Genomic DNA, 18,441 nt, shown 5'->3' on the forward strand with positions numbered 1-18,441 from the left:
ATGGCCAGTGACCTCCAGGCCATTTTTGACTTCACCAAGTCATAGTCATCAAGCTTCCCAAGGTCCAATTTCCATGTTTCCCGTAGCTCTCTAAGGAGGTCAGGCATGCTAGTCACCAATGACTTGTATATTCTGGAAATACGGATTAAATGGGGACTCGCACCCATTTTATTATATTTTATCTCATAAAATATATTAACCATACAGATTAACTCTACCTGATGAATGTAAATTGTAGTTTACTGTGAATCTGGCACATCTGAGAGCCAAAACTGTGTTTTGCTCTCATGTGTAAGCTTCATCCTCTTGAAACATACATTATTCCCCATGTCGCTTGTCCCTACAGTAGTGACACAGGTTGCTTCCGCCACAGCCCCCGGATCCAGTAATTATTTTGGATTTGACGTTGAGACCCATCATGGATTCAATCATGCTACACCGGTAGAAGTGGCACCAACCAAGCCTTGGACGGTCCTGGCACTTAAAAGTCCCTGCCTTATAAGTGCATTGTCCTTTTTACTGTGGTTAAATTCCTAAAAGAACTAGGTTCTGCTTACTCAACCCCCCTCTTTCCTTCTTTATTTTCAGGTGCCTTGGATTGCTGTCAGGTACCTTTTCCCCAAAAATACGTATTGAAAATACTATGCAAATTGGTCTAAATATTTATTAAAGAATCGTATCCTGTGGTAAATTCCTTTCTTTTCTCCCTGCATTTCCTCCCTTCACTAGGCAGCAATCGTATTTGTGGTTCTTTGTCCTGAAGAAGACCTCGAATTACGAAGGTCGAAACGCCGTCGACTTTTACCAACCTGATTGAAATGACTAATTATCCTAGGATTCTTTTATTGTTTATGAGATCAATACTCGTACACAATCTCTGCATTGAATAACTTCCAATCTATATGCTGGTTTTTATTGATTCTTTATGTGTTTCACTTGCACCGTTTAATCACTTCTCTCACGAGCACTATGTGTTCACTTTTGCACTTTAAACACATCTTTACAAATTCATTGATGTTGCCATGAGTCTTGTGTATGAGAAGTATTTGAGCAATAATTCCTCTTGATAAAATATGAACTTTTGAATATCAGAAAGTGTGATTACGTGTTCTTTGTGTAATTAATTTACTGTTATAATTTGAACCTTCTTCATTGACTCCCATTGAGACATCGTTGCGTGATATTGTACTGACAGTTGCAGGCTGCGCAGAGTCGTCTGAATAGATCACACTCTTTCATTAATTTATGGGTAACACGTATGGAATTTGTCAAATTGTGGTTAGATAGTGTGATCCAAGCTCTACATTTTTACTAAACAATCCAAGTCAAGTCATACAAGCATAAGAGACAAGAGTGCAAAACATTTTGGCAAAATACAGTACAGTATACAATTTCATTTCATCCTAAAAACAATGTACATTGTTTCTGTAGATTATAATTGCAACGTTTCAGGTAAGCAAACTTTGACTTCATTCTCCAGTTGGCTCCCTCATACCACCTCAGGGTCCTTTAGCATGAAATAGTGCAATGCTAAATAGAATATATAATTTCCGCATTGTACGTAATACAATATTATTGCAGGATAAAGTGCAGTGTGCAATAAAAAATATATTTATAACTTCCGAGTTGGATGGGGAGAGGGAGAGCTGTAGCAGATATTATAGCAGTTTATTGTTACAGTTAGAAATTAGAAGACATATTTGTTACTAAAAAACATTATCTTTATCTGATGGGTATAAAAAGTGTTGATAAAAGATCTAGGTAAAAACAGCTAAAATTGATGATTTGAAAACACCTCGATGGGAAATTAATTACAGTGAGGATAAACATACAGTGCAATATGGGCATACCACTTTGCTCTAATCCGTGCATGATGTAGCATAGGCTCTAGTCATTGCTAGACGAGGAATTTCCTTTTAGAGTTTTCTTAATTATGGCTCTATGAATGCAACACATGGAGTATAAAACATCGAGATGGAGAACACAATAAGTGTGTCGGTTTCATACTTAAACAGCCTAAGCGCCTCTCTACAGTGTCTACTCCCCATGTTCCTGCACAACTGTAGTAACTAAACAATCCATTTTCAATATCTGCAGTAATGTTATAGTTTTCTTAATTACATTAATCAGTCCAGTAAGTACTTTGAATGTTTTTGGTTGAGTGGCATGGCACTATTACATTCTGATGCTGTAATTGATGTAGGATTGTGTTCAAATCATGCTTATTCTCTGCACCTATGGCTTTAATGGTTATTGAACTTGAACCTGTGGTTCACTCTGTGGAGGAATCACATGTGATGCAGAATCGTTATCTCACCCGCTTGGTTTCTATATAAAGCAGGGGCTTTTTTTTAAAGCTGCCAGATTCATATTGTGCCCTGAGATTCTCAGACACTAATTAGGAACATTTTTCCATTATTATCTCCTCCCCGCAAGTTGCAATCCTTACAAAGGCTGGATGCCAATCAATCTCAGCCGGGACAATGTCATAGGCATCTGATAAATTTGTATTTGTAGAGTGCAACATTCATTCCAAAGGACATCAGGGCGCTAGGAGAGCATACAGTGCAGTGTAAGGAAAAAGGGTATTTGGTTGCGGCGTGAGGTATTCTTGAGTAATGACTAATCGACTTAGTATCTTGGAAACATGACGTTTTTTAGCTTCTTTCTGAAAAGCAGATATTCGCCTGTCAATCGTAGGTCAAGTGGGAGGTCATTCCACTGAACAGCAGCCAATTTAGAAATGGTGCGGTCTTCCATTCTAACTCTGGTGGTGGGTTTAACCCTTGCCAGGGCCTGATGGCGTGACCTCGGGTTATGTGACGGAACGTGGAATGCAATTTTGTCTTGCAAAATTTGTGGGCTTTTCTTATGCAAAGTTATTTGAGCAATGCAGAGGAGCTTGAATTTGGCTCTTTGGTGGTAGCTCCTTTATGCTGTCAGATGCTGAGCTGCATCTGCTTTTATTACAGATTAGTCTAGCAGCTGCGTTTTGGACTACCTGCAGGTGAGAAAAAGTACTCAGGCATGCCCACATAAAGTGCATTCTGCAAAAAAAAAGTGCTTGAGTGACCGTTTTTCTGCAGTTCAGCGGAATCCAAGGGAAATGTTTGCGGAATAGTTTCAGTGTGGTGAACCTTTTTCCGCATAACGTACGCACTTGGTCCTGCATGGATAGGGCATTGCCTATAAGGATACCCAGGTGTTTAGCAACTCGCTTGGGTTCAGGGGCGGTTCCCAGCGGATCACAAATTTTCCAGCATTTAGCTTAAGGCAGTGATCTGTCATCCAAGTTGCAATTTCAGTGAGGCAATTGATTAGGTTGCTCTTAGTGTCAGTGTCAGCACGCTTGTCATCATGAGGGATCAATAATTGCGTGTCATCAGTGTATGAGCAGATGTCAAAGCCCATTTCTTACTGATTGCTGCTATGGATGAGACATACGCGTTAAAATGAGTGGGGCTAGAGATGCTCCCTGTGGGACTCCATGTTTGATACTTTTTGGTTTTGAGGAGCAAGGGCACATTTGAATTTTTTGGGTTCTGTTTTTCAGGAAGGATGCGAACCATGAGAGGGCTATCGAATGCAATCCTTTTTCGTGGAGAATTCGTAGTAGGTTGTTATGGGATACGGTATCAAAAGCTGCAGTAAGTTCCAATAGGAGCAGTGCTACGGCTCTGCCTTGATCCACTAAGGATCTGATGTTGTCGGATACAGCAAGTAATGTGGCCTCGGTGCTGTTGTTAGCTCTAAAACCAGTCTGGGAGGGGTCCAAGAGGTTATTGGTTTCAAGAAAGGTGGTGAGTTGTTTATTGACCAATCTCTCCAAGACCTTAGATACGGTAGCTGCGAGATAGGTCGGTAATTTGCTGGGTCATACATTTCCTAGGCCTGTTTTTTTTTTTGTAGGGGAAAGACAACAGTTTCCTTCCATATGGTTGGGAAGGAAGTTAGCTCCAAAGATTGATTAAAGATTTTGGTGACATGGGGGCATAAGACTGATACTAATCGAGAGAAAATTAAGTGTGGGCAAGGATCGAGTGGCGATCCTGCCTTAACCTCAATCATAGCTTTTGCTACCTGCTCCTCTGAGAGGAGGGCCAGATTGGCTAGATGAGCCTGAGCCAGAGGCTGGGGTGTCAGAGTTTCCCAGTCTATATTATCTCCCTCGGGCTGATTGTTAAAGGATGTATAGATTTTGGTCACTTTATCAGTGAAGAAGATGTTAAGTAGCTCACAGTTGTCTATTGTAGGTGCCATAGTTTGAGACAAGCTGGTGGGTTTACAGAGTTCTTGAATTACTTTGTATAGTTCTTTGGATGAACTACCGTTTTCTTTGATTCTTTTTGTATAGTCATTTTTCTTTGCATTTTTTAGGGCACTGTGGTAGCTTTTCAGCTCGACTAGGTAGCTCTGTCTGTTCTTGCTGTCCTTTGACTGTCTCCATTTGTGTTCCCAGGTTCTACACTTTCTTTTCATTAGTTTTAATTCTGATGAGTACCACTTTTCGGATTGTGCTTTATTGTTAAATTTACTATCTAGTTTAGGAGCGCACTGATCAAGTGCTTGCTCAATTTCCTTTTGCAGATGCTCAGCTTCCACTTGAATGGAATTAGTGTAGTGTAATGGGACCAGAAGATGTTTTTTATGGAGAATAATATATCCCCCTCTGTCTGGTTTTTTGCATTATAAACCCTGGATGGAGAGTTTACTTGTCCATCCGGTGATTGTAACTAAATGTATTCTTCAGTTTGAGTTATGTCCATATACATGTTGAGAGTCTGGTGAACTATAGTTAATTCTGCTGCACTCTCCAGAAATTCTGCTGCCAAAGGTCTGTTTCTCTGAAGTACTTGCAGTGATGAAGATATGCTTTTTAAGGTTGAGCCTAGAGGCAGCATGCTTGCACTGATCGGGCTGCAAGACATGTCACCACCATCCAAAGCTCTCAATCGTGGACAAATCATTGTCATACTTGCTCCCTTTTTCTATATCTTCAGAAAACATTACAGGCGCTTAGAAACAGGCGAACCACAGCAAGGAAGCACTATGCAGAAAATACTGATTTCATGCAAAGAGGGCAATGCGTCCCTACCAGAAGTCTTCAAGAATGTTATTAGAAAGCCATAGCCGCCTGTCCAGAATAAACATGAGGAGGCCAACAGAAAACAGCGAGTACACGTTCGTCTACTGGCAGAAAAGGTGAGTTATGAGTCGGCCATGCGCCCAGGCAGCAGTCACTGCTGTGCGACTTGGACTGTGGCCAAGGCACGGTGCCAGGAGATGTATACAGACAAGCCAATTAATGGTTAAGCATAACACGCTTTGAACTCTAGTCGGATTGAGGTGTGTATTGCACTCTACTGTAGTAGTTCCCTCAAAAAGCGCTTCAGACCCCACCCCCACAACGCCCCCCGAGAAGATGCCGAAGTGCTTGGTCAGTACATACCATAAACTGAATTTTCTCCTAGTGCTTAAATACCACTTGTTACCACCCAATTCAAAATACTCTTTCTATCTGCCTCGGAAAGATGAAAGGTTGAGTTGGCCAAACAGCGATTCGAAGTGCAACCCGCTAGTTATACACAGATCTCTATAGCAGGCTTGTAACTCACTGAGCTGCCATGCTGTGTCATACTTGCATCTGGTAGCTTATTGGCCCTTACAAAACAAAAACCCTCAACAACGCCTACAGAATCGATCTCTGTAGGACTGGATGCAGACCTGTCACATCCGTATTCAAATGTGTGACCTGCACGATTCTCCTCTTCCCCCACATACCTCTTCATGGCCCCTCTGCCTCCCATTCGCTCTCACTCACCACTATGCTGCTCCCGTCTGTAGTTCCGTAATATTAAGCAGTATACGGCGTTGTGTAGGGTCTGAGCAGAGTACGTTACACACAAACTTTTAGGCTGTGATCCATGATACTCTCGGAGATTTTGTCACCTAAGCGGGGATCAGGTGTAGGCAGACTCGGCTGTTAATGGAGAATAAAAGCCACAATGGAAGCAGAGTGGAAGCTCCTTTTAAAGCACCGGAACCATTACAGAGAGGGTAAGAAACAACAACACCCATCATGAGCTCACACAAGAACTAAATATCCGGCTTTTCACAAACGTTGGACCCAACCGAGCCCAAGCTACCCTGCTGCGCGGTTTGTATAGGCAGCTTGTGGTCTTAACCTCACAATCCCTTGCTTACAACCACAAGCCTAAGCCGCAGGTCTGGATAGCACGCTCTCCAGACCTCAAGCACCACACCATAACTCAACACCAACTGATGTGGCCACTGGCAACCCCCTTCTCCCATCCATGCACTGCAGATGTAGTAACCAGACAGCCGACTGCCAGGGAGCGCTTTTGGACCTCGACAAGAGATAGCAAACAGCCCAGAAATGATACTACACACCAAGAAACACTCCCAGGATGCAACACTAAAAATCAGGGGTGGAGGCGGGGATATGCATGAAAACGTCTAGGATCAAGTGCCAAAGATGAATGTAAGAAGGTCAGTGGTCCAAGGTTGAGAGCATGAGCAGGTACCCCATTACATACTTGTCCCGGTAGAGAAATCCAGGTCATTAAATGACCCATACACCCGCACCCCCTTGCTTATCAAACAAGGCATCTTCGCTTCACACGTACTTGACGTGTCCTTGGTCCTTTGCATGTCCCAGCATCAGACAGGTGTGCAGACATTGGTATATCCAACCCATGAAAACTACACGCGGGGCTGGTCACTTTTAGGTTAACTGCTCTCCATGATTTTATTTTATGAAAGTTTTTATAGCACAAAGCAGTAATCCAGGTGAGAAAGAGTGTTTTATTTATTTATTTATTTTATATAGCGCCAGAATCGACTCCAAGGAGTATCTCTGCGCTTTGGATGTGCTTTTGGAATATGTAATATGCTCTTTAGGGGAGAGGAGTTGGCCTAACGGCTAGGGCGCTCGACCTCGGACTGGGGGGAACTGGGTGCGAGTCTCGGTAATGACGCTGAACATCCTGTGATTCTGGGCAAATCACTTAATCTCCCGGTGCCTAACAAAAATTGAATGTGTGTCCTCATGTAACGTAACTGGTGCTATGTAAGCGCTCTGATATCCGATTTGGGTCAAGTTCGCGCTATATAAAACTCTGCAAAAAAAAAAAAATTAAGAAAGGGCTTTCCCCCTAGTCTTGCCCTCTTAATATGGGGAACTTCTAACAGATGTTAAGAACACGAGCGGAGAGACGTAGAGGGACAATAGTGCAAAAATGTCTCCTCCAGGTAGGAGGGGCCAAGATTGTAAAGAGCCTTGTGAATGGTGCAGCAGATTTTGAATTTTACCCTCTGGTGTATCGGTAGCCAGTGGAGCTTTGCAAGAAGAGGGCGGGAAGCAGTCCTAGAGGGCACATTAAGGACCAGTCGTGCTGCCGTGTTCTGGACCACCTGCAGTCTGCTGATCGAGGTCTCATTGGCCGAGATCAGCAGACCATCACATTAGTCCAACCGGCTTAATATGAGTGCCTGAATCAAAGTCTTTCTGGTGGAATCCGGAAGGAGAGGAAAGACTCGCCGAAGGAGTCCCAGAGTGTGGAAGCAGACACCAGCTGTCTGAGTAATATGCTCTTTCATGGTAAGAGCTTGATCCAGGTGAATGCCTAGATTCTTAACGATGGATTTAGGATCAGGAGGGGTGCCAAAATCAGACGGCCCAAAAAATCCTGTGCACAGGATTTTTTTGACTGGGCTATGTCCTACGCAGGGGTTCTAAGGGTTTTCCCCTTCCTGTTTTGCACCATAATATTCATGAGCTTGTACCCCACACGTGTTACTTGCAGAGCGCCTTTTCTTCCTAATTGTCATTACCCTTGTCGATCTTTTGCCAAAATCAGACGGCCACCACACGGGAGACCACAATGAAGGGGCCTCGCTAAAAAGCAAAATCTCCGTTTTACAGAGATCAGTTGCACAAGAATAAGATACAGTGAAAAGTAGATATTGACATTTATTTACACAAATGTCAATTATTAAGAGTGTATAAAGGAAACGTATGCAACTCAGCATAATGAGACAGACTACCCTAGTGTTTAACACTGGATAAAGGTCAGACATTCAGAGGAAATTGGAAAGAGCTGTCTTTCAAACAAGAGGCATTTCAGGTCTTTTTAGGTCGAGCCTAGAGGGATCATGCATGCCCCGCTCGCTCTGCGAGGCCTGCTGTGTTGGAGTATGCACTGGAAGCCCAGCCTACTCTCCATCCATATTTGTCATTGGCTTGTGTCATTATGCTTTGTAAATGCAGGCTTCTGATTCGTAAATAGGCTTGTTAGTCCCTCCTTGGTACCGCCTTGTCTGCATTTGTCACCTCCCATAACAACTGGACCTTTTACTTGGCTTGTTACATGGTCTGCGTTATAAGTGGATGAGCACTATTTTGTTTATTGACTAATGTAGACAATAGCGGCTGCTTTTTGTATTTGTAGTGGACCCACTGACTAATTTGAATAAGTTTCACTATATGTACTTACTCACCCTTTAACCATGCTTGATGGTCTTGGAAATGTACAGGGATTTCTAATGTTGCATATGGTTCATAATTTGCAGGAATTTCAGTAGATCCGAATGTTGTGAAATGTCTAGTGACAGACACTACAAGTTCAAAATCTCCTGTGAATAAAATATTTCAGTGGTTTGCTGTATGTACTGAGATTTACTGAGACTTATAGAGTTATTATGCTCCCAGCCTTGGGGTACTCTCGTCCTGTGAGCTACTGTGTCAATAAACCCTTAAAATGTGCCATTATTTGTACAGATTGTTCAGGACATATTCAGAATATGATTCAAACTGCTAAATTCGAAATGTGGATTTTTTTTTAATTATGCCTTTAACAAATCCTATTGTTACTAGGGAGCTACTAAGCTTAGAAAGATGTAACCAATATTACAATGGATGCATCCCTGTTAGTCTTAATGGGTAAGGTACTTGTGTGTGTCTTCCCGGGACAATACGTTCCTAGCCTGAATTGGACGCCATGGTGTGATTTGGCACATATAAAGGCCAATTTAGCCCAGATTTAGAAATCCTAACGCTCTGCGGAGCGCAGACTTAACCAACCCCAAAGTTATAAGGAAGGAAATCAGGCAGAATGCAACCCACACACCTTCCATCTCTTCCTCGGAGATGGTGTGTATAGGGCAACGATCAGTCCTGTGAGACTCGCAGGATTATTTATGGTTTAAATCTTTTTTATTGAATTTATACAGAAGGTACAACAATCTTCCCATCTAACCACTAGTTGGTGGGGAATAATAAACTATAATAGGACTGACAATCAAAGAGAAACCCAGAGGGAATGAGTCAGAGGGGAGTCCGTAAGGTTAATGTAGGAGAAGACATCCATTGGAGAGCGTTGGACACAATCACAAAATGAGGAGATGGGAAGGAGAGGACAATGGGTACCCAGTTACCCAGTGGGTCAGCTAGGCTCATGGTCGGGGTGTGTCAGGCGTATGGCGAAGGACATGCAAATAAGTTGGGCACTTCAATTCTCTGAATTTGTCTGAAAGATATTGTATACAGGGCCCCCATGTCTTTTCAAACTATGGTAGCGCACTAGTCACGACCGCCGGTAGCTTCTCCATAACCGTTGGCTCCCACAGTTTATGTAGTCAATGAAGTCTCGTTGGGATTTTGTCTGAGCCCCATTGAGAGAACAGTAGTTGCTTGGCAGCTCCAACCATCAATATGATGGCACGTCCTTTTGAGGATTTTATGGGGTATATCAAGGGGCTTCAATGGCCCAGTAGGATATAGCTCGGGAGTCTTGGGATTATCATTGTCCTATATTTCATCTACTGCCACCATTACCTCTATCCAGAAATGTCTCATTTTGGGGCAATGCCAAAGGAGGTGCGTAAGAGTAACAATTTTACAGCAGTGTCGCAAACAGGCATTGTCACTACTCCACTTCCATTGGGCAATCCTGGCTGGTGTGTATTACCAATAGTGTGCAATTTTAAGTAACATTTCTTTGCTAGAGGTGCTGTGGGCAGAGGCGCAGGCACGGTTAAGGATATCACTCCAATCTTTAGTGGTAAATGTGCGCTCGCGCTCCTCTTCCCATCGTCGCTGTGCAGGTGATATAAACTGCGCTTGGGCTGTTGTGTTAAGAAATGCATAGATGTCAGAGAGAAGGCGTTTGTCAGAGGAGTGGGGGAGCAACCATTTTTCAAAGGACGTAAGAGGCCTACAGGCATGGGAGCGGACCTTAGGGCACAAGACCAGTGTTGGATAGTGGTATACTGCCAGTGGGCGGTGGGCAGGAGACCATTCTCAGATTGGATTTGAGTAAAGTCCATGAGGACATCCACATTAAAGAAGTCATCCACCCTCTTGCAGTTTGCTTCCTATCATTGTGTAAACACAGAGCCATGCAACGTGGGGGGAAATCAGGGTTCCCCATAATAGGCGTCTGTGGTGAAATGGAGGTAAAGAGTTTCCATTGGACTTGCACAAACTCCCATCGTAGCTCAGAGTACTGGTGACTCATAGACCCCCTACTGGCCGGTGGTGTTTCGGAAGCCAGGGAACCTTCCATATATGGATGTCAGCCAATACCTGGCCTATGTAACACCAATGTTCTTCAGTGCTAGCTCCAGACATTTCCACCATGTACCAGAGCTGTGCTGCCTGATAATGGCATAATGGGTGTGGAGCGCCCAGTCCACCTCCGACTAAGGCAAATAAGACTGCTTCTTTCCATACCAATTGAAGTCTTCAAGGAGACGTTGTAACGTATTGAGTACATGTGGTGGGGGTTGGAGTGGCAACGTTTGCATAATTTAAAGGTCAGAAGCCTGATCTCTCCCCCAGCAGCTCTGTTGTTGTGCTGCCTGCCGCTGACCCCTTTCACCTGCTGCTGGTAGGTGTTCGAGGCCCTCCTCCACCCGCAGGCTCCTGCCTGCGCCTCATCCCTGGTGGTCCAGTGGAAGAGCCATGCTCTTCTTCTGGTCCGCTGCTGTCTGTCCTTGTGTTTGTGCCAGCTTTTTGTCTTTGTCTGTCTTGGCTCGTCTTTGTCTGTCTTTAATTTAAAATTTTGTCCCTGTTCAGTTTTTCTCTGTTTGCAAGGTTTCCTGTTGTTTTTGCCTGTTTTCGCGTCCTTCTTCCCAGCCGCTGCTGCCCCTACGGCCCCTCCCCACTACCGATTCCCGCTCCTGCCTCGCAGCTGCGCTTCCTTCCCCCTTCCCTATTTAATGGCAACTGTGATACTGGCGCGCCGCTGGCAAGCCCGTCTGCGTCCCGGCCATGACCAGCACCTGAGACCCAGGATCTCTGACCACCCACCGCTATGACTCCGCTGCCCTCCTCGCACTGAACCTCGGAAGGAACAACTGCCAGTGGTCCATGCCGAACACCACCCACGGCCAATTCTCCTGCCGCCGAACCTTCACCACCCTCCACACCGCCACAGTCTCAGCCCCCACGAAGGACGCCAACACCACCGAAGCTCTGAGGTGCATCCTCCTCAACATGCGCTCCATGAACAGACATGCCGTAGATATCTGGGACCTCCTCAACACCCTCTCGCCAGACGTCGCCTTCTTCACTGAAACCTGGACCAACGCCTCCTCCACCCCGACATCGCCACCACCATTCCCAACGGCTACAAGGTCCAGAGGAAAGACCGCCCAGGAGGAGGACTCTCCATCGCACACAAGAGCTCCCTCAAACTCTCCACCTCCTCTACGAGTGACTCCTCCGCCACCATGAACACCTTCACTTCCATATCCAGACCAGACTCTTCGCGGCACCCTCGCCTACAGACCCCGCGCTTCGTTTGCCACTAATATTGCTGACCTCGTCGCACCCCACGCCATCACCTCCATGGACTGCACACTCATCGGAGACCTGAACTTCCACCTCGACAACCTCAGTGACCCCCAACTCCACCGCTGTCGCGGACAACCGCTCTAACATCGGACTTAAGCAGCTTGTCACCACCCCTACCCACAAGGCAGGACACACCCTTGACCCCATCTTCGCAGGTGGGAATAACATCCGCCTCAGCCACACCACGCAGCCTCTCTGGACGGACCACCACTGCGTACACTTCTCTTTCAACACCACCACCGCTCAAACCCACTCCTCGCCCTCTGCGAATGAACTGGAGCAAGGTCACAGAGAAGCACCTCATCTCCACCCTCAGCTGTGACCCCATTCCTGCCTCGACCGACGCCAACTCTGCAGCCAAGGAACTACACCACTGGATCAGCAACTGTGCAGTCACGCTCGCACCCCTCCGCACCACCAACAGACAAGGCCCCCTGATGGCCACCTGGTTCACCACCGACCTCCAAGAAGTCAGATGCTCCAGCAGACGTCTCGAAAAATGATGGAGAAACAGCAAAACCACGGAAGACCTGACCACCTACAAGAACGCCATGACAGACTACTACCAACGCATAAGATCCACAAAGAAGACCTTCCTCCGAAACACAATCCTCACCAACTCCAGCAACTCAAAGGAACTCTTCAACATCATCCAGCTATTCGCCAAGCCCCACAGCGAAGCCACAGACATCACTCCCTCCCAAGACCTCTGCAGCAAGATCAGCTCCTACTTTCACCTGAAAATCAAAGCCCTCTACGACAACTTCAGCGAGCAGACTCCAGAAACCACCTTTCACTCCAGCGACAACAGCCGGCCCACCATCACAGCCAGGACCCCGGTCACCACAGAAGATACCACCATGACCATGAAGAACACCCACTCAGGAGACCTCACGGACACCTGCCTTCCTCACATCTTCCACAGAGCCGCAGCTGCCGTAGCGCCCCAGCTACGACGCACCATCAACACCACCTTCAAATCCGGCACTTTCCCAGATGACTTGAAACACGCCGAAGTCAAGCCCCTCCTCAAGAAACCCTCTGCAGACCCGACAGACCTGAAGAACTACCGACCCATCTCGCTCCTTCCCTTCACAGCCAAAGTCACTGAGAAGATCGTCAACGCCCAGCTGACAAATTTCATTGAAGAGCACTCCATTCTCGACCCCCACCCAATCCGGATTCCGCAGCAACCACAGCACCGAGACCGCCCTCCTCGCCGCCACAGACCTCCACACGCTCCTCAACCAAGGCCAAACCTCAGCCCTCATCCTACTCAATCTCTCCTCAGCCTTCTACACCGTCTCCCCCGCACCCTCGCAGCCAGACTCCACGACGCTGGAATACAGGGAACCGCCCTCGACTGGCTATGCTCCTTCCTTGTCGGCAGAATCCAAAGGATTAGACTCCTGCCTTTCCTCTCCGAACCCACAGAGATCAACTGCGGAGTACCACAAGGATCATCACTCAGTCCCACGCTCTTCAACATCTACATGGCCCCCCTCGCCGCCATCGTCAGACAGCATGGACTCAGCATTGTATCCTACGCCGACAACACCCAGCTCATCCTCTCCTGCAAGGAGGACCCCAAAACCACCAGACTCCGCTTCCAAGAGGAATGAAAGCCGTCACAGCTTGGATGAGCAGCAGCTGTCTGAAACTCAGCTCGGAGAAGACAGACGTCCTGGTCCTTGGACCCTCCCCCTCTGCGTGGGACACCTCCTGGTGGCCCGCCGCCCTCGGTCTCATACTAGACTCCTCCCTCACCAAGATCTGACAGATCAACGACGTCGCCCCACCTGGTTCAATACGCTCTGCAAGACCTTCAAGTGGATCCCTCCGAAGCCAGAAAGACGTCCACCCACGCACTCATAACAAGCAGCCTGGACTACGGAAACGCCCTCTATGCTGGAATCAACAAATCCCTGCTACACAAACTCCAGACCATCCAGAACACTGCGGCCAGACTCATCCTCGGCATCCCATGACATGAGCACATCACCCAACACCTGCGAGACCTCCACTGGCTCCCCGTTTAGAGAGTAACCTTCAAGCTACTCACCCACTCCTACGAATCCCTCCACAACATCAGACCCAAATACCTCAACGAAAGAGTCTCCTTGCACGTACCCAAAAGGAACCTCCGCTCCACCGACCTCGCCCTGACAGAAACCCTGCGCATCCGCAGAACCACAGCTGGTGGAAGAGCCTTCTCCTACATCACGGCAAAAGCATGGAACGAGCTCACAGTCAACATCAGACACTCCCCTACTCTGCTCACCTTCAGGAAGAGCCTAAAGTACTGGCTCTTCGACTGAACCGGAGCTGCACCCCCCCAACCCCACAAGCGCCTTGAGACCCTCACAGGTGAGCAGCGCGCTTTAAACCCCCTGATTGATAGATTGATCTTCGTTCAAAGTGTAATTTTTACAGCGGCTAGGCGCCCCAACTGGGAGAGGCCGTGTCCTTAGCACTTGGAGAGGTCAAAGCGGGCAGTTGCCATCAGCGCTGCGTAATTGCATTCAGCGGTTATGCCCAGGTGTGGGATAAAAGTTGTAAGCCCAGGTACCCTAACCCTGGCGAGGTCCAGAAGAATGGGAAGCAACTTTCAAGCCACGCTTGATTGCCTTAGGGATGCTGAAGTTCAGCACTGAGGATGTCTGTAAATTTGTTTTAAATCCAGTGGCCAACCCGAAAGCAGCCAATTCTCACATAACCGTGGGCAAAGTGACGTGCGGGTTTGACAAGACCAGTAAGACATAATCAGCGTACAACGCTGTCTTATGTTCCCTGCCACCCATAGGTATGTCTGTGATGTCCCAGTTGCCACGTATTCTTTTAGCAAAGGGTTCGTATTACAAGGCAAAGAGTAATGTGGATAAAGGGCAGCTTTGGCGAGTGCCTCTGGTGATGTTACAGGGCTGTGACAGTGTCCCTTGGACTCTCCCCATTGCTCTAGGAGATGTATAATTACATTGGATCCACTGACTTAATCGTAGGCCAAAGCCAAACCTCCCCAACACCAGGCACAGATACGGCCAATAGACCCGATCAAAGGTCGTCTCTGCATCAATGGAGAGGAGAAGTGCCGGAATACAGGAGCTCTGTGCCTTATTGAAAAGATGAAAAATATGTTTTGTGCTGCCACTACAGCCTCTTTCAGGTATAAACCGAGTCTGGTCAGGGTCCACTAGTCCTTGCATATAGGGGGCCACAAAATGTGCTCAAACACCAGTAAAGATCTTGGCGTCTACGCTGAGTAATGCAATTGAACGGTAGGAGGAGCACTGCCCAGGGTCCTTGCCGGGCTTGGGGCTACCTTTATGGTTGCTAGTTGCATTGTATCAATCAGGGTACCTGTAGAATTAAAGGAGTTATAAAGGCGCGCCAGTATGGGAGCTAGTTATGGCTCAAAGGTTTTATAGAAGTCCACAGTGTCGCCATTGTGCCCGGGAGCTTTGCCTGGCTGTAGGCGCTGAGTGACCATGAGGACTTTGGTAGACGAGGTATCTCCATCTAATTTGGATGCATCACCCTGGGGGTGTGGGTCACGGTGACCTACGCGAAGAAGGAAGCCGCACTTCCTGAGTCCACCACCTCCGCCCTATAAAGGGCAGCGTAAAAACATTCATACTCCTTGACAATTGGCCCGTCCTGATGGATCTTACTACCATCGGGGGTCATCAGTGGCCAGTAACCTACCTGCACTGTTCTCGCCTTCATAGTATATCTATTTCATGCACAGCAAGGTGCATTCTGCCATATCCATATCCATATCTAGAGGCTTGAATTATTTGCAGGCTGCCATAAGTTGGTGCTGCATTGCAAAGGAACCAGACTGTTTGTGTTATTCCTCTAGGTCAATTATTCTGGCCTCCAACTACGCACTGGTATCGTGTCTATTTTTATTGAGGTTAGCCGCTATTGCAATACACTGGCCATGTATCACCACCTTCAGCTTGTCCCACAATAAGGCTATAGGTATTTCTGGAGTGTCATTGGTAGCTAGAAAGGAATTGATAGTGGCTGTGATGTCAGTGCTGTCTTTTCATAGGTAAGAAGTTTGCGGTTGAGGTGCTATGAACAAGTGGGAGGTGTGGAGCTAGGAGAGGCACACCTGAGGGCGATAGGAGAGCGGTCAGAGAGGGCGGCCACCCCTATATCCTTTGACATAGGTCTGATGGGCAGCAGAAATAAATGGTATAGTCCTTCACAGTCGGGTGCTGTTGTCACCACACATCCAATAATCTTATGTTGTTGTGTAGTTCCCACGAATCCGTAGGACCTGCATGTTTGTTGGACAACATAAACTTTGGGTGAGGAGCCTAAACTGGTTCTGGGTACCCCTGTAGGATATATTGGCCTAGAGACCAGCTAGCTCATAGTACTACCATGAGCCCCCCTAACCTTTCCAGGGAGCAAATGGTTTCTGGCAACCACTGAACAAGACAACCCTGACCCCTCAGGGATCGAGGAAACGGATCAGAAAATTTTGCTCGGTCACTCGTGTTTACGTGTGCTCAGAGAAATGACAGAAAACACAGTGGGACGTTTTCAATATATTTATTGAACCAATGTTATTGTATAGAATACATGTGTTGCGATGATCAGTAGACAGAAGCAGATGAAAGTGATTACAAGCACCAACAGAGTAAATAGTAGATACAGTTCTACCATTGTGCTGTAACAGTGTATATGCAGGCATATAAACAAGGCAGTAATTGGGCGTACTCCTACTATGCAAACCCTACTCTGAGTGTACCTAGAGTGTGTGTAGATGCGTAGCCAAGAATCCCCCAAGGGACGATCCAACCCCATTACCTGGTGGGAGAGAATGTAGGAGCCTGTCTTGGTGACAAATTGGACACCCCGTCACGGAGATGTTAAACCGATGTTTGGTGACTAAGGACCTGCTTAAAGCATCCTCATTTTCAGATCCTCTAAAGAAAACTTCCATGTCCCCATTCCTGCATCGAAACCTGAATGGCAATTCCCAGTACTCATGTACATAACCTTCCCCTTGCCCTTCGTATCTGCCTACCTGTTGGTATTGTAGACAATATTGGAATTGGAAAGTCGTGACCTGTAGGGTGATGTAACCATGGATTATCAAGTCTGTGGATGGTGTCTCAGCCACAGTGAACGGTAATTGGTCGAATTTTTCAATGTGCTACATGGTATATTTTGCATCTCTGCATGCCATTACTGTCTGTCTTTAGATTGTTAGATCATATGCAGAAAACAGACTTTTGCTGTTGATATAATGCCACGGCACGTGGCCAGAACGTAATGTTTGTAACGTCCAGCTTAGTATTACAGTGGTCCGGAGTTGTGATTGTCCATGTTGTAAAATAGACAATCCTTGCTGTGTTATGCCAATTGCAGATGATTCTATGTTGCCCAGTGAATACATTCTGGAAGATAATGTGTCATACCGTCGTCCACCATAGCTAAATCCTTTTCTAAGTTAATCCTACCGATCTGCTGGGAACGTTTTCACAACTCATTGTGTATTCCATACAAGAAGTGTTTTTGCCACGGTTTCCGGGGACAGAACAAGAAATCCCTGAGATCCATGTCATCAGAAATAAAGGTGCGAGTGTTGCTTCACCTGAGAGAGTGTTGAGAGTTTTCGCCAATCAAGGCACAACTTCACAATACTATATCACCACCCCAAAATATTTTGATTGCACATATCGCTGATCAGGTCTATTGATCCTAAACCCTTCGGCGTTGCCCAGGAATCTAGATTGGAATAAATATGGAGATTACTTTTGGATAGAGCACACTTAGTTACTCTATCTCTAGTTTATTAATCTAGAAAGATTTTATCAAAACATTTTTACATTTCTGCATCAAGAATGACATAGAATCAAGAAGGGAACAACGACACAACAATACAAATATACACATAAATTGTACATACGCAAAATCCTAACATACAACAGAAACCAAGCAACTTATACATACAAACTAACCCCTAGAAAAGCACAAATAATTTCTACTAGTGTCCTCCAAATAATTTAGGACGGACCAATAAAATCTTTCTAGATTAAAAAACTAGAGATAGAGTAACTAAGTGTGCTCTATCCAAAAGTAATCTCCATATTTATTCCTTTATACCACTTTCTGTTTGCATATAATTGTTCAATACCCAGGTATATATAGGGGCAATTGGGTATAACCCTGTTGTTTGCTAGACAGGAATCTAGATTGACACCCATTTGTGTACACAGTCCAAACCAACTGTCCCTTCCCATTGGGACCTGATGAATTAAAAGAACCATTACGTATCATGGTATCTGGTGTATCCTCAATGTATTGTGTGAAATGCTGCCAGTTCTCAAAACGAGAGAACGCAGGAATGCGAGGTGTGTTCAAATCCTTCATCTTGGCTAACCAAAGACAGGACGTCTGTTGCACTGATTTATTCAGGAAAATTATTTGATTTCGCATGCACAAGGCCTCAGTTCCCTGAACCTGCCAGTCTTTTGTCCCCCAGACAGATTTAATGTCTATGGTGTCTTTCCAAAAGTCAAAACCGTGTAGAGACAGTTGGGAAA

At 46.1% G+C, this 18,441-nt stretch overlaps 1 protein-coding gene across 1 annotated transcript in view; it reads left to right on the plus strand.

Moving 5' to 3' along the window:
* Positions 1-18,441, plus strand: part of LOC146835342 (uncharacterized) — a 103,758-nt gene that overhangs the window by 19,793 nt on the left and 65,524 nt on the right. The gene's annotated exons all lie outside the window — the stretch shown is intronic.

Source organism: Triturus cristatus, chromosome 4_2, assembly GCF_964204655.1.
Source record: "Triturus cristatus chromosome 4_2, aTriCri1.1, whole genome shotgun sequence".
NCBI lineage: Eukaryota > Metazoa > Chordata > Amphibia > Caudata > Salamandridae > Triturus > Triturus cristatus.